This window comes from Cherax quadricarinatus, chromosome 50, assembly GCF_038502225.1.
Source record: "Cherax quadricarinatus isolate ZL_2023a chromosome 50, ASM3850222v1, whole genome shotgun sequence".
Lineage (NCBI taxonomy): Eukaryota > Metazoa > Arthropoda > Malacostraca > Decapoda > Parastacidae > Cherax > Cherax quadricarinatus.
In genome coordinates this window covers 18861241-18867240 of record NC_091341.1, presented here as the reverse complement: position 1 = coordinate 18867240, position 6000 = coordinate 18861241, and the positions used below count along the sequence as shown (strand labels likewise).

Below are 6000 nucleotides of genomic sequence, written 5' to 3'. Positions count from 1 at the left end.
TCTTAAGTTAATTTTAAGCCTGCCCATAATGCTCTGCATACAAGGGGCTTTGGCATGCTGCACTTTAAAAATTGTATTCCTTGTACTTCTCTGTACCATGTTCAAATAAATAAATAAATAATATAGGTTTAAGTTTTCCCTAAATGCTCTGTATACTAAGGGGCTTTCTGCCCCTTATTTCCATCATATGGTGTACTCTCGACCCCTGGCTGGGGTTGGGGTGGCCACTTCATTTCACAAGGCATTTCCCTAGAGGGTTTACATAGGGAGAGTACAGAGATCTCTAACACCCACATGAGGGGAGTCGTTGCTCTGTTACGCCTACCTTCAATGCCCTCACATGGCTACTCCACTTACAACTTTTCAGGAAAATGTTTTACTTGACTGACTTGTTTTAGAGTTGTTCTTCCATATTGTTTTTACAACAGAGAGAACAATAACAAAAATAATGACAACAATAGCAAAAAACAATGACAACAATAGCAAAAAACAATGACAACAATAACAACGACGACGACAGAAAAACGATAATGACAGCGTCAACGACGATGACGACGACGACAGCAACAATGACGCACTCAGCTCACACACCGAGATCTGGAGTTCGAATCTCCGGTACGGCTGGAAAACATTAGGGACGTGTTTCCATAAGACACCCGCTGTCCATGGTCACCCATCAGTATAAAATAGGTACCTGGGTGTTAATCGACTGGTGTGGGTCGCATCCTACGACAAAACTGACCTAATTTGCCCGAAATGCTCAGCATAACAAGTGGATTTCTATATAGTAGTATGTCATTGATGTCAGCTAGGACTGTATACCTTGTACATGTACTTGTAGAAATAAAATTGTCAATATTATACAACAATGATGAAAGAGTTTGTTTTCCAAGAAGACACATTTGTGTTGCAGAGATACATTTACATTAGTTATTTCTTACATGAAACAGTCCATATTTATGCAAAACATTTCGGGCATTTCCCTAGATATCATTATATCATTTGTGATCGTGAAAACCAAATATGTTAAAAAGTTTGAATCAGCTTATTATATATGTAGCTTATATACATTCCGTAATCTGTTTAATAGTACATAGTAAATGAAACCTTAAATTATTAATGGAAAACATTCGTTTTTTTGTTTTTATGATAGGCGCGGTCATCAGTTTTCTTAAGAAACAGAAATGGAAAGAAATAAACGAAAAGTATATTAAAATATATTATAAGTACTATTTTATTATGATTCGGTGAGATATATTGATGGGAACACAAAGGATGATATAGTTGAAATAAATCAACCTGTTGCAGATGTGTGAGCGAGTGAGTGTCGCCGCCCTGGTCACTCTAGTAAACAAACCATCGCGAGGACGAGGGGTCGTTATGGAGGTTGTTCTGACCTAAACTACCATCACCAGGTAAGTAATGAGAGGTAGATTTTTGCAACGTTCTGGTGGAGTGTGGATATTTCGCTCTACCCCACCTACCCTTAATATCATTGTCTGATTTCCCGTGTTTCCTTCCCCTCGTCAAATACTGCCCGCTGCTGGGCAGTTGGTCGGGACGCCATACACTGCTCCTTTAGTCTTTCGGAACAGGATGATGATGTTTTGACCGAGGTGTAGAATGAGGTTTCTGACTCTGCAGGGATTTAAGCAAGGGAATCCACCACACCTAATTGGGAACTTGTTGACGTTTCTCTTTGCAAAGAAAACTTTGTTTTCTTTATAATTCCCACCCAGGTTTGGGCTACGTATTTTTTTCACCAGACTCCCCGAGACCCATGGCTCAATGAGGCTTAAGCTTTAGTGCCCCCTAATTTTAATAAAACTGAGGCGGTATATACCTGAAAATTATCAATGTTAAGGTTTTACAACTAATTCTGCAGAAATTTATAGTTTTTGCACGATGAAATGAGAAGAGCTTGTCCCAAGTGCCTGCATTCTTTTAGTATTCATATTAATTCTTTATTCTTTTATTCAGATTGTTTACAGTTGTTTTGCAAATGTGTTAATTTCTTGGCAATTCCTGTATTGGCTTCAGTATTAGCTTATAGGCATAAAGTGGTAAGTAAATATGTAAGCAAGCTTAGCTAATGAAAATATAACCTAAACCTATAATAATTAAGTGCTTATTGTGTTAACACTAGAAACTTAGCACTGCAGTCTGTAACACTGTCCGTAAATTTAACATAAATCTTACTTATTGGCAACGCCAAATACAGTAGTAGCTATTATGTTTCCATTATGGTCTTCTTTCTCTTCTTTATATACCATTTGTATACCTGGGGAGAGTTCCAGGGATCAACGCCCCTGCGGCCCAGTCTGTGACCAGGCCTCATGGTGGATCAGGACCTGATTAACCAGGCTGTTCATTAAGTGATAATATACTAATATAATACTAATATCTTAATTTACTACAAGTACATGTACATGGTATACAGGCCTACCTGACATCAATGACATACTACTATATAGAAAGCCACTTGTTATGCTGAGTATTTTGGGCAAATCGGGTCAGTTTTGTCACAAAATGCGACCCACACCAGTCAACTAACACCCAGGTACCCATTTTAAACTGATGGGTGAACAGGGGCAGGGACAGGGGCAGCAGGTGTCTTATGGAAACATGTCAGTAATGTTTTCCAGCTGTACCAGAGGAGATTTGAACCCTGGACCTCAGTGTGCGAGCTGAGTGCACTAGCGATCGAGCTACGGGACACCTAAGTCATACAAAATGTAAGGGTATCCAGAAAAGTCACTGAATTTCCAAGTTGCCAGCATTGGTGAATTATCCAGGCTGAAGATTTGGTAACTTGTAAAAATACAGTGAAGTGTTATCCAACAAAATATATTAATTTATATAGTAATTTTTTAATATCAATGTACATTGATATATTTATTCTTTATCTCATGATACTGATGTGGTACTTGTTTTTCTGTACTTAAGTTTTTGTTAATTTACATTAGTAATAATCTGGGAAAAAAATAGGCAAAATATTGTTAATTATAAAATATAAAATAAATTATTTTATTGTACTATGTTTACAAGCATTTGCTGAAAGTTTTACTAAATTCATATACGTACATGTACAGGAATACTCCTTGCTAGAAGGAAAATGTGAGATTTCTGACCGATCAGTGACTTGGGAACATAAGTGAGGCAACCAGTATTCATTGTAAGTGTTAAAATTACAGGATAACAGAGTATATATATGTTCTTCGCTCTTTAATGCCAGAGGATCTCACCTTCAATGTATCTACTGCATCTGCTAGGAAAATGATAGGATGAATAATGAGAACCTTCAAAGCTAGGGATGCAAGCCCATGATTCTCTTCAAGTCACTTGTTCTCTCTAGGCTGGAATACTGCTGTACGCTAACTGCTCACTTCAGGGCAGGAGAAATTGCTGACCTGGAGAGTTTAGAAAGAATTTTCACTGCACACATAAGTATGATAAAGCACCTAAATTACTGGGAACAGTTGAAGTCCCTTGATTTGTATTCCCTAGAATGCAGGTGAGAGAGATACATGATAATATACACTTCGAAATCCTAGAGGGATTAGTACCAAACTTGCACAAGAAAATCACTCCCTATGAAAGCAAAAGACTCGGCAGGGGATGCAACATTCCCCCACTGAAAAGCAGGGACACCACAAGTGCACTGAGAGACAACACAATAAGTGTCAGGGGCCCAAGACTGTTAAACTGCCTCCCAGTATACATAAGGTGGATTACCAATAGACCCCTGGCCGTCTTCAAGAAGGCACTGGACAGGCCGGCTGGTCAGGTAATGACCAGCCGGGCTGTGGTTAGTACGTCAGTGTGCTTGAAGCCAGCAGTAACAGCCTGGCTGATCAGACCCTGATCCACCACGAGGCCTGATCTCAGACTAAGCCAGGTATATGTTATACTCCAGGTATATGTTATACAGTACAGGTATTTTATGTGAAGATGATTACACAATATGTACACAAGAAATTATATTTGAAGAAGACTTTATTTAGATTGTTAACCAGTTAGTTTATAACCCAGGATAACATGTCAAGCAATGTGGCTTATATCGATAGAGGTCATTACATTCCTTCCTAGGATGTGACCCATAACATTTGACTAATTCCAGGATATTTACTTGCTCCTAGGTGAACATGGGCAACAGGTGTTTCTTCAGTATTGAATTAATTGATGCCTTTACTGGCTTAGATATACATGTATAGAGTTTGTACTGCCTGGCTGGATACTGTTGGTATTACAAAGCTGTGTTCGCCTTCCCTAGTAGGCATCACATTGATTTTGATACCACCCAGGGAGGTACTACCGTCCTGCCAAGTGAGTGTAAAACGAAAGCCTGTAATTGTTTTACATGATGGTAGGATTGCTGGTGTCTTTCGTCTGTCTCATAAATATGCAAGATTACAGGCATGTCTTGCTACCTCTACTTACACTTAGGTCACACTACACATACATGTACATGTTTATTTATACACACTCATCTGAGTTTTCTTTGATTTTATCTTAATAGTTCTTGGTCTTATTACTTTTCCTTTTATATCCATGGGGAAATGGAATAAGAATCTTTCCTCCGTAAGCCATGTGTGTTGTAAAAGTCAACTAAAATGCCGGGAACAATGGGCTAGTAACCCCTTTTCCTGTAAAGATTACTAAAAAGAATAAGAAGAAGAAAATTGTCAAAGTGGGAAGTCTGAATGTGCATGGATGTTGTGCAAATGATAAGAAAGAGATGATTGTGGATGTTATGAATGAGAAGAAACTGGATGTCCTGGCTTTAAGTGAAACAAAGCTGAAGGGGGTGGGAGAGTTTCAATGGAGAGGAATAAATGGGATTAGGTCAGGGGTTTCAAATAGAGTTAGAGCTAAAGAAGGAGTAGCAATAATGTTGAAGGATAAGCTATGGCAGGAAAAGAGGGACTACAAATGTATAAATTCAAGGATTATGTGGAGTAAAATAAAGATTGGATGTGAAAAGTGGGTTATAGTAAGCGTGTATGCACCTGGAGAAGAGAGAAGTGTAGAGGAGAGAGAGAGATTCTGGGAAATGTTGAGTGAATGCGTGGGGAGTTTTGAATCAAGTGTGAGAGTAATGGTGGTTGGGGATTTCAATGCTAAAGTGGGTAAAAATGTTATGGAGGGAGTAGTAGGTAAATTTGGGGTGCCAGGGGTAAATGTAAATGGTGAGCCTTTAATTGAGCTATGTGTAGAAAGAAATTTGGTAATAAGTAATACATATTTTATGAAAAAGAGGATAAATAAATATACAAGGTATGATGTAGCACGTAATGAAAGTAGTTTGTTAGATTATGTATTAGTGGATAAAAGGTTGATGGGTAGGCTCCAGGATGTACATGTTTATAGAGGGGCAACGTATATATCGGATCATTATTTAGTTGTAGCTACAGTTAGAGTAAGAGGTAGATGGGAAAAGAGGAAGGTGGCAACAAGTAAGAGGGAGGTTAAAGTGTATAAACTAAGGGAGGGGGAAGTTCGGGCAAGATATAAGCGACTATTGGCAGAAAGGTGGGCTAGTGCAAAGATGAGTAGTGGGGGGGTTGAAGAGGGTTGGAATAGTTTTAAAAATGCAGTATTAGAATGTGGGGCAAAAATTTGTGGTTATAGGAGGGTGGGGGCAGGAGGAAAGAGGAGTGATTGGTGGAATGATGAAGTAATGGGTGTGATAAAAGAGAAAAAGGTAGCTTACGAGAGGTTTTTACAAAGCAGAAGTGTTATAAGAAGAGCAGAGTATATGGAGAGTAAAAGAAAGGTGAAGAGAGTGGTGAGAGAGTGCAAAAGGAGAGCAGATGAAAGAGTGGGAGAGGCACTGTCAAGAAATTTTAATGAAAATAAGAAAAAATTTTGGAGTGAGTTAAACAAGTTAAGAAAGCCTAGGGAAAGTATGGATTTGTCAGTTAAAAACAGAGTAGGGGAGTTAGTAGATGGGGAGAGGGAGGTATTAGGTAGATGGCGAGAATATTTTGAGGAACTTTT

General features: G+C 38.6%; 1 protein-coding gene across 3 annotated transcripts in view; it reads left to right on the top strand.

Moving 5' to 3' along the window:
- Nucleotides 1–1316: 1316 nt before the first annotated feature.
- Nucleotides 1317–6000, top strand: part of Mer (ezrin/radixin/moesin family protein merlin) — a 50833-nt gene continuing 46149 nt past the window's right edge. For 2 of the 3 annotated variants that reach the window (XM_070095454.1, XM_070095452.1), the window contains exon 1: nucleotides 1317–1415. The gene's annotated coding sequence lies outside the window, so the exon portion shown is untranslated. The remainder of the gene's footprint in view (nucleotides 1416–6000) is intronic. The other variant, XM_070095453.1, reaches the window with a different exon arrangement.